Source organism: Euphorbia lathyris, chromosome 6 (genome assembly GCF_963576675.1).
Source record: "Euphorbia lathyris chromosome 6, ddEupLath1.1, whole genome shotgun sequence".
NCBI classification, from domain to species: domain Eukaryota; kingdom Viridiplantae; phylum Streptophyta; class Magnoliopsida; order Malpighiales; family Euphorbiaceae; genus Euphorbia; species Euphorbia lathyris.
In genome coordinates, this window is record NC_088915.1 from 72,228,799 (window position 1) to 72,239,295 (window position 10,497).

Consider the following 10,497-nt stretch of genomic DNA (forward strand, 5'->3'; position numbering starts at 1 on the left):
CAAGGTTGCATATAAGCTTGCTTTGCCAGAAGGTAGCAGAATCCACCCTGTATTCCATGTCTCTCTCCTTAAGAAGCAACTCAGCCCTGCTACACCAGTGTTGACTACTTTGCCTCCTCCATTCAATGATGAATGGGAGTTGACCCCTCTAAAAGTGATCAACGCAAGGAATGTTATTCGTGGGGACACTTCTGTGTATCAACTACTCATTTTCTGGAATGGACTGTCCGCTGTGGATGCTACTTGGGAAGATGCCACTACTATTCGCCAGCAATTTCCAGCCTTTTATCATTCTTGGGGACAAGAATGTGCTAAAGGGGGAGGAATTGTCACATACAATAGGAAGAAGAAGGACTAAAATGGTTATTAACCAGTTAGCTAGGTCCTTTATGCTTTTTAGTGGCCTAGGTTGTGTTGTTCTCCGGCTGTCCCCTCATCATTGTACTACACTTCTTTATATGGGTCATGCCTTTTGAGAGACAAAACATCAATGAAGAATATTATTCCTAATTCCTTCTACTTTCTCTCTTATTCTGTATTCTCTCTTTCTCTCTTCTCCTCCTCTCTTTCTAAATTCTAAAGTGATTCTCTACATCAGAACCATTAGTCCTGACAGCATTAAAATATAAAAATTCAAATATGATTAACATGTAATGAGGAGAACAATCTCATTATTAAGCCAAATCTACGTATTACATAATATTTCTGTCTGGTGCATTTTATATTCATTACAGGGACATGAGTTGCCATCATAACAAATAAGGACAGAAATTAAACAAAAAGCTCCTAATTTTTCAATAGTCTAAACTTACATTCACAAGTAGAAGCAAAACCTGGCACCATTTAAAGATGTAAGGGAAAAACGAAACCAAAGATATCCTCTTTTCTCCCTCTAACAATAACATGGAAGAAGTTCTTCTCCTATCACCAACTGTTAAAGGTGCAATTATATATGTGCGTTTAACATGTAAGAACAATAATAAGAATTGGTATTATGAATAAACCATAATAATTATTCTTATTATTATTTCATAAAAGGCTAAAATCCCAACTAGAACTAGCTCAATACAAGTACAATGAGAAACAAGAAAATGCAAATTTTAGGAGTATAGTTTATCAAAGTAATAGGGCTAGAGCTTTCAAACGAATATTATATTTTATCAGGTACAGAAAAGGAATCTACCTCAGCTAACATGTCTGCAACTACAAACGAAAGTTTCCAGCATTCGAACCACCAGCCTAGATTAAATTCGCTGTCTTCTTGCAATCTGTGTTAGCAGAAAATGAACCAAATCTAGCTCTGCTACTCGGATTCTTATACCAAAGCAGAAATCTGTGCATTTGTTATAGAGCTGCAATAACCAATAGGAATACATGTAGAAAGAATAACTAAGTCTGTTTTATTCGAATAATGACACCAGCTCCATAATTAATTAGAAAATGGAATATGAGACCAACAAGAGTGTACCGGATGCTCAATAGGCAACACTATTGATCCTCAACAATTTTCAAATATTTATATGCAAAAGCTCAAAACAAGTTCAACAACTTTGGGGGAAAGTTGATCAGTATGATCTTCTGCCACAACGTATTTATATTTATAATACATGTTTGAGAAGGTTATTGCAAGTACCTGATCAGTACAATCTTCTGGCACAACATCATCAAAACCAGCATCCTTAAGCATCTCACTAGAAGTGATGTCAATTCTGCACAAACCCATGTAGGGATATGAAACTAATTTCTGCCAAATACTAATAATAGACCATATCTAAAAGAAAGTGGCGATATATATAGAGATTATTTATGGGAGTCAACATTGTAATAGCTTGAAATTATATACAAGGAAAGAGTGGGTACCTAGTAAAAAATATTCTAATTAATTTACCAAGACAAATATCCAAAGAAACAATATTACATCTAAAGACTAGATCTTTTGGCACATTATCAATCTACTTTGTTCACATTTCAATTTTAAACTTCTAAACCCCAAACTTCAGTAAACAAGAATCAAGAACACTCTCTAAGGATGGAATTGAGAGGATATATAAATATCCATCTTTCCTAAATATAGAAGCCTAGTAACAATAAGAACATTTATATATTAAACATTCCAGAAAATACTAATTTAAGGTTGTATTATCAGTTCTTGATAAAATCATTTATACACTATAACAGTAAGCAGTAAATAAAACTTGGAAGGCAAAAGCATAGTCATATCACTCATTTATCCTCTTATCTCAAGAAAAATGTGAAAACCCCATAGTCATACAACTCTTTCGCAAGGATACAAGCAAAAAAATAGACGAGAGTTTATAAATAAAAGAATAAAAACCAAACAGATGCAAATGGGTATGATAACTAGAACAACAGCTTTGTAAACCCAAATGGCTTCTTGAAACGACCCAAAAAGAGAGAAAGATGAGATAGGTACCTAAAAAAAAAGTAGATCTAGCACAAGAGAAAACTCTTTACCCCAGACCAGTAGAGGTGGAGATTGAGAAACAGAACAACGGCGCTAGTGAGAGGATGAGCAGGCACACCAGCGCCCGTGAGAGGAATAACAGGGGTTGATGGGATCCGGCTTCGCTCTTAATGGAGGCAAGGAAGAAGAAGCTCAAAAGGAGAGGGGGCGGGATTCAAAATTTTTATCGAGGAAGAAGGGGGGGAAGTAGGGATTCGGGAGAAAAAAAAGCAACACACTTTATATATTAATTTTCTTTTTACTTTTTATTTATTTATTAATATACAAATACTTCTAATTTATTTATTCATTTTACTCATATTTACCAACACAATTTTTGTAGGTCCACATGTAAATTTGTTGGTGTTATCACCGATATTCATAATTACCTACAATAAATATAGGTGATGAGAGCAGAAATAATCCCGCTAATAATCACCTACACATTATAGGAATGTGTAGGTGAGAGTGTAGGTGATTTCCAACACATATTTTTCGTCGGTGTTCCGTTGGTCATTCCGACACAAAAACTTTCGTCGGTCCATTCCGTCGGTGATAGCGTTTTTTCTTGTAGTGATATCATTATAGTATGTTGTCTAAATTATTAAGCAGTTATATGTATAACAAAAAATAGTAATATTTATTTTAGGAAAAAGAAATAAATAAAATTATAATAATTAAATATTTGGGAAAAATGACATTATTTTTAGAATTTCTTTTAAGCAGTTACATATACAAACAAAAATGCATAATATTTTATTTATGAGTTTTTATTTTTTGAAAACATTTATTTTATGAGTTTTAAATAATACAGTGGCTTTCATGGGTAGGTGAGTCTATCTGTATATATAATTGATTTCCATGCTCTTTACTCCATGGTTATTTTACACTTTATCGAAAGAGAATAGAAAATGATCTTCATGGCTGCTCTGGCTAAAATTGCACATGTCGCCGGCAATGACTAATCATGAGAAGGAGGTGTTTCCTTCTCTAGTTATGGTTGATCGCGGGCGACATTGTGCAATATTAGCCACCAGTAGTCTTTCTTTCGCCACAGAGTGTTGGGTACAATTATTATATTGGTGAATGATGTTAATCCAAACAAAGAGTAGTTTTGACACAAATCAACAGTTATGAAGGTGTTTTTCTTCTTGCAGATTCATACAAAAATTAGTGAATAAATTTCCATACTATTTTCTTTCATCATCCATTTGACTAGATCTGTTTTTAAATTAGTATATAACATAGGTTTGATTACCTTTTGGGAAGGAAAAGTAGTGAATAAATTAGGATTGGACTTTTGTTTTCGGTTTCTGATTTGCACATGAAAATGTTTAATTTGAATTGAATTTTTTTTTAATTATTGGGTTCTTAATTTGACCATGAACATTTTTTTATTATTATTTTCGTGTTCTTTTCCACCCAATTCAAGCTTGTATGTATGTTTATTTATTAAGTAGAGTTATCTTACCAATTAGGCTTTTCAGTTCTTGGTTCTACAATGGAAGTGTTGGAATTTTAGAGTTTTTATCAAATCCTAATTTTTTTTTCCTTACTTTCAAAATTTCTGGTCTGTATCCAATCCCTAATTTTTGTTTTAATTCAAACTGTTATTTTTTACAATCAGCTTAGTCTGGAATTTTTGTTTTGGGGTTAAATAAGAATGTATCTTTTCTAAATTACATTTTTTTTTCTTGACTTAGTAGAAATGGAAAGAGTGATGTCTAGAGATTTGTTGCATTCACAACGAAGAGAAGATGTATATAGCTTTATTAGTTCTTTTCATCGGAACTTTTGATAGGTATACCATTGATTACGACACTTAGTGTATTTTGTGGCGCCTAAGATTCTATGGAGTGAATTATCAATGCTTATGTATCCTAATTTGGAGCATAGTTTGGTTGTTACAGAAAAATGCGAGATTTAACACATTTCTTATAGTTATTGACTATTAGTTCTTCATATTATTGAATAGTTTGTTCATGTTTTCCATCTTCTAAAGTCAACTGATTCATAGTTGTAGAATGATTTGTATCTTAATCATTGGTGAATTATATATTGCCTATTAAGTTGCTGAATTTTTGTCCAATCATTGCAAAAAACATATTTCTTTCATTCTTGTCTAATTTTTACAGCAAGGTTGGATAAAGAGTGAGTGATGGCTGAAGAAGAAGAAATAGCTTGTAGCAGTCAGGAGGCACAAGGTACAACATATGGCTTCTTGCACGAGATTAGTATTTACTCTCGATTTGGATTGTCAAGAATTTCAAATGACAGAATTCTAGATTTGAATAATTATTATAATTATGAGAAAAGTTGTAGGAAATGGGTATATAAATCTAAAATGACTAGCATTTGGTACCAGAATCCCAACTGATGAATTTTGGGTGTTCTGCAAGTTTTTTCATTGTCAATGGCATTTAATTGCTCAACTTCTAAGAGTGTTCAAATACAGTTAAAACTTCAATTATATATTTTAAGATTCTAGAGTCTAGCATTTGGGTTAGCTGACTTTTATTCAATATTATCCTCTACACCAAAAGCTATTACCATAATATTTACTTAAAATGGTTCTAGAATTGTATTTCTCTCAACGAATGCTTCTCTTCCCTCTATTGCTTTATGGCTCTAATACTTGCTCCTATCCTATTGCTGACGAGGTTTACAAGTCCTTATACGTGTAGGTAGACACCATGATGTGAAGCTGATAGATTGAAAATGCTTTTGCCTGGAATTATCTCTGACAATCAATCTGCTTTTATTAAAAGGAGGTCTATTCATGATAACGTTTTGATTGCTTTTGAACTTATTCATAGCATTAACAATAATGTTGCTAAGAAAGCAGGTAGTGTGGCATTAAAAGTTGATATGAGTAAAGCATATGACAGAGTGGATTGGAATTATCTAAAAGAATTGATGCTAAAGTTGGGTTTTGCAGATAAATGGGTTAATTTGATAATGCATTGTGTATCTTCTGTGTAATATATGGTTAGAATAAATGATCAATTGGTTGGTCCTGTTTGCCCAAAAAGAGGACTCCGCCAAAGTGATCCACTGTCACCGTATTTATTTCTGCTTTGTGTTGAAGGGTTGATGTCATTATTGAAGGCAGCTGAGAATAGGGGGTTACTGCATGGTTGCCGAGTTAAGAGAGGGGCGCCTTCGATTTCACATTTGCTCTTTGCGGATGATGCATTCTTATTTTGTCAAGCTACCATATCTGAAAGTAGAGTCTTAAAAAAATTACTTAGATCATATGAATTAGCTTAGGGGCAAGCTATAAATTTTGAAAAATCTGGAATCATCTTCATTAGAAATGTGGCAAATGACCTGGCTATGGGAATTTCTAGCATTTTGGGTATTACTAGTCCGTTGAATACAGGAAGATATCTGGGTCTTCCATCGTTGGTGGGTAGAACGAAACGAGCAATCTTTGCACACTTCAGAGACAGGTTATGGGGCCTCATTAGGGCATTCACCAAGCTTTATATGGCGAAGTATCTGAAGTTCCCAACTAATCATTAAAGAAGGAATCAGATGGAAAATTGGAAGCGGTCAATCAATAAATGTATGGACTGAGAGATGGTTGCGTGATGAAGAGGATGGCTATATACGAACCCCTATGGTGGAAGGGTTGGAGTATTTGAAAGTCAATGATTTGTTTATCCATAATTCCAGGGATTGGGATGAAGAGCTGTTGGAGGAAATTTTCGAGCATAGAGATATTACAGAAATTCATAAACTGTCTGTTGGTACTTTGACTAGTGAGGATCGGTTAATATGGAAATCCCATTCTTCAGGACGTTACACAGTGAAAAGTGCTTACCGACTGGCTTACACAGTGAAAAGTGCTTACCGACTCGTGTTGTGTTGATGCTGCATGTTTTAACATTGATGGTCGTGCAGGGATAGGAGCAGTAGTACGAGATGCACATGGGCAGTTTGTAATGGGGAGATGTGCGGGTCTGTTATGTTGTCCGACAATACGAGAATGTGAGGCCGAAGCTCTATTACAAGCTATGCAATGGCTACAAGTTGATGGAATAAGAAATGTGGTTTTCGAATCTGATGCTAAACAAGTAATTGATGCAATAAATTCTACTTCTGTTGATGATTCTGAATTTGGGGATAGAATTATTCAAATACAATCGATTCTAATATCAAATGACTCTTACTCAGTCAAAGGGATACGACGGCAAGCGAATGGGATGACACATGTGTTAGCACAGTCTTCTCGTTTATCTACTTACCCTTCTGTTTTTAATTTATTACCGAGTTCTGTTTCTATTTCATTGTTACAATTTTTCCATGATCTGGCTCATTAATGCATTATTTTTTGTTTCAAAAAAAAATCTAAAATGACTAGCATTTGGTACCAGAGTCCCAACTGATGAATTTTGGGTGTTCTACAAGTTTTTTCATTCTCAATGGCATTTAATTGCTCAACTTCTAAGAGTGTTCAAATACAGTTAAAACTTCAATTATATATTTTAAGATTCTAGAATCTAGCATTTGGGTTAGCTGACTTTTATTCAATATTATCCTCTACACCAAAAACTATTACCATAATATTTACTTAAAATGGTTCTAGAATTGTACCATAATATTTACTTAAAATGGTTCTAGAATTGTATTTCTCTCAACGAATGCTTCTCTTCCCTCTGTTGCTTTATGGCTCTAATACTTGGTCCTATCCTATTGCTGACGAGGTTTACAAGTCCTTGTACGTGTAGGTAGACACCTTGATGTGAAGCTGATTCGGCTAGTGTTATAACAATCACTATACATGAAAAATATGTGGTTAGGGATTTAATTATTGCTGAGTTGCCAAGGCCTAGTTGTAGTGAATCGAAAGGCTATAAAGACGTTCTACCTCCAAATTTTGTTCACATTACAGGCATCACGACTTCACACAATTGAAGTCTTAATTTTTTTTTATTGCATCTTATATTTTCTGCAGCATGTGCAAATTAGCAATTCTGATTTTTTATAATGTGCATATCCTTAACCTCTTAAATAATGTATATCAGTTTTGTTGCAATATGCAAGGAAATCAATAAAACAGTCTTTTGACTAGGATTAATTTTCTGAAATGCATTTAATCTGTTCTTTTGAGTTAATCTTCATTAAGGTACCAAGCAAGAAAGTAGCTCATTCATTGCTCCCAAGACATGATCACTCTATTGAGCTTTCAAATAATGACTATTATATATATATATAGCTATTTTCCTTGTCCATCTTGGCCTGTCTTTGAGAATCATTGGGAAGCTGTCTGTTGTATCCATATCTCTGTTGATTTCATCCATTCTTATCACTTCCACCTCTGCAGTTATGTGATACTTTGGACATAAGTCTAGCATCTCTGAATTGTGTAACGGAGATGGCTTGATTGGGTTACCTTTGTTTGATGAAGTATAGCTTGTACTGTATTAAAGAATCAAGTTGTCTTCTTTGAAGCTTCAGGTTTAGTGTCGACGAGTCTTGCTAGGCATATGCTAGGCAGTTCCTATGTATGAAGGTTACCAACAAAAGCCATATTTGAAATCAATGCTTGTATTGTTCCCCTTCAAGAATTAATTAGATTTGAAACATAAGAAATCATATATATACTTCAACTAACTCATATTTAATGGATTGGGAAATCTAAACCTGAATACGGGCATCAAACCAGAAGGATACTCTAACAGACTGCAAAACGGTTCTGGTATGATGTCCTTGAGCTTTTTCTTTCTGTTGTAACCCATACAACATCAACTTTCAATTGGGTTCCGCTTTTCGCCGGCGAAATTCTGCAATCAATAATAGAATATCCTCTTTTGTTCTTCTTGAAGACGGGTATTCTTCTTGAAGACGGGTAATGCACTCACATTTTGACAAGAATTTTCATCCTCTTTCTTCACTATTTCTTTTCCTGTACCAAATTAGAGTTTTTTTTCTAAGTTCTGAACTGCCATAGTTGTCTATAAGTTTGCGATTCTCATTACCCCCTCAATGATGATTGCCTCCTTGATTCAGATTGTTACTGTTATGCGCTGTCATTGTGTGACAGCCTTCTTGATTCAGATTGTTACTGTTATTGCCCTGTTTTCTCCTCTGGATGCCGGAATATAAGAGGCTTTTTAAGAAAAAGACTGTAGACAACAAACATGAATGAAGTTTAAAGAATGCAGAAACAAAAGAGAAAGACTAAGATACCATAACAAGATCTCAACCAGAGAGAGAAATAAGAAGAAAGAGATTAGATTGGGATTTAGTTTACAAGATACTTATTTATATATAGTCATACTATAGTTTCTGAATTTTTTTTATAAAGGAATTTAATGATAAAAGAATGATAGTTTTTGAACTTATCACACAACATGCACCACCCGTGTACACACCATCAATGCATTGTGCAACGTGTCTTCTCATCACACAACATTCTCACCACCTGTCTACACACCATCAATGCATTTGCACATGTCTCCTTCGTCAATTCTTTACACCACCTTAACTGCTATCCATTCAAAATTCCATTTCTTTGATTTTAAATAGGGAAAATTACATAACTTGATTAAATGGGAGGCGTATTTACATATTTAGACCAATTATCTAACATATTACATATCTAGACTATAACAAAAAGCATACAAAAGAGTTTAAAGAGTAAAAAAAATACATGAATCAGTACAAGTCCCGACCATTACAATTATCTCAAATAAAACTAGAATAATATGTAGGGTGTCAATCCCAGGAATTAAACTCTAGGCTGATTCTACCAAAATTTGACAGAACATCAGCCACCTGATTCCCCTCCCTGAATATGTCTCGGACCTCCATTCCTTATCGTCTACCTTTTAATAAAAAAAATAAAGAAAAGGTAGCATTGGATTTTTGTCACAACTAACTAAAGAACAAACGTTTTTTCAAATGAATAATGATTTTTTTAAATGAATTAAATGTTTACACTTAAAATTAAAGGCCAGAGGCCTCGAGATGCTTTTTGTCTAATTTTTTTATTGATTAAGTTCTTAAGCTTGTAAATGGATACATTAAGCCCGTAATCTTTAAAATCCATATATCAACCCTTAATCATTTGTTTTTAACAAATTAAACGAATCAACTATGTGAATAATGTTAGGAATAATTGAAATTACTGTTAGGAATAATTGAAATTACGATAAATGAAAAATAAGCAAACACACAAGAATTGTTAACCCAATTCGCCACTCGATTAGAATGACTACGTCTGGGGGCACTACCAAGCGAGGATATTTCACTATAATGAATGAGATACGGATTACGGAGAAAGAGGTTACATATATACTCCTGAAACCCTACCGCCCCCGTACCCCCGTCCAACTCAGCAGCGAGTTGGATCGCTGCAGTTGGGCCCATCGCTTCAGTTGGGCCTATATATATTAGTCTCCATAAGCCCAACAATCTCCCACCTGGAGACTAAATCCTTCATCTGATGGTAGTGCCATGCCTTTAACTTAATTACCAAGGTCAGCTGAAGCCATACATAGCTTCAGCTTCTCTAAGGTTACAACCTTAGTCAACATGTCTGTAGGATTCTCTGTGCCTGGAATCTTCATCAACTGCAATATCTTCCTGTCCAAGAGATGCCGTATGTAGTGATACTTCAACTCTATGTGCTTTGTTCTTGAGTGAAAGGCGGGATTCTTTGCCAAATGAATGGCACTCTGACTGTCGTTGTACAGAATAGGATCCTTCTGCTCCTTTCCCAACTCACGCAAGAAATTCTGCAACCATACCATCTCCTTACTAGCCTCAGTCACTGCAACGTACTCAGCTTCTGCAGTAGACAAAGCCACCACCTTCTGCAGCTTTAAAGCCCAAGAGACAGCAGTACCACCCAATGTGAAGACATATCCGGTTGTACTTCTTCTCTTGTCAAGGTCACTAGATGCCAAATCTACATCCACATATCCTGTCAACATAACTTTCTTGCCCTCAAAACATAGGGCATGTTCAGTGGTTCCCTTCAGGTATCTCAAAATCCACTTTACTGCTTCCCAATGCTTCTTACC

General features: G+C 34.7%; 2 long non-coding RNA genes across 2 annotated transcripts; both read right to left on the reverse strand.

Annotated features, from left to right (window-relative positions):
* Positions 1 to 999: 999 nt before the first annotated feature.
* On the reverse strand, positions 1,000 to 2,661 carry LOC136234083 (uncharacterized). The gene is made up of 3 exons (XR_010691035.1): positions 2,435 to 2,661; positions 1,634 to 1,709; positions 1,000 to 1,352 (listed from the first exon to the last, which is right to left on the reverse strand). It is a non-coding gene; the product is annotated as an uncharacterized lncRNA (long non-coding RNA).
* A 4,896-nt stretch (positions 2,662 to 7,557) lies between these two features.
* On the reverse strand, positions 7,558 to 8,756 carry LOC136233251 (uncharacterized). Its single transcript, XR_010690751.1, has 2 exons — positions 8,114 to 8,756; positions 7,558 to 8,028 (listed from the first exon to the last, which is right to left on the reverse strand). It is a non-coding gene; the product is annotated as an uncharacterized lncRNA (long non-coding RNA).
* Positions 8,757 to 10,497: the final 1,741 nt, after the last annotated feature.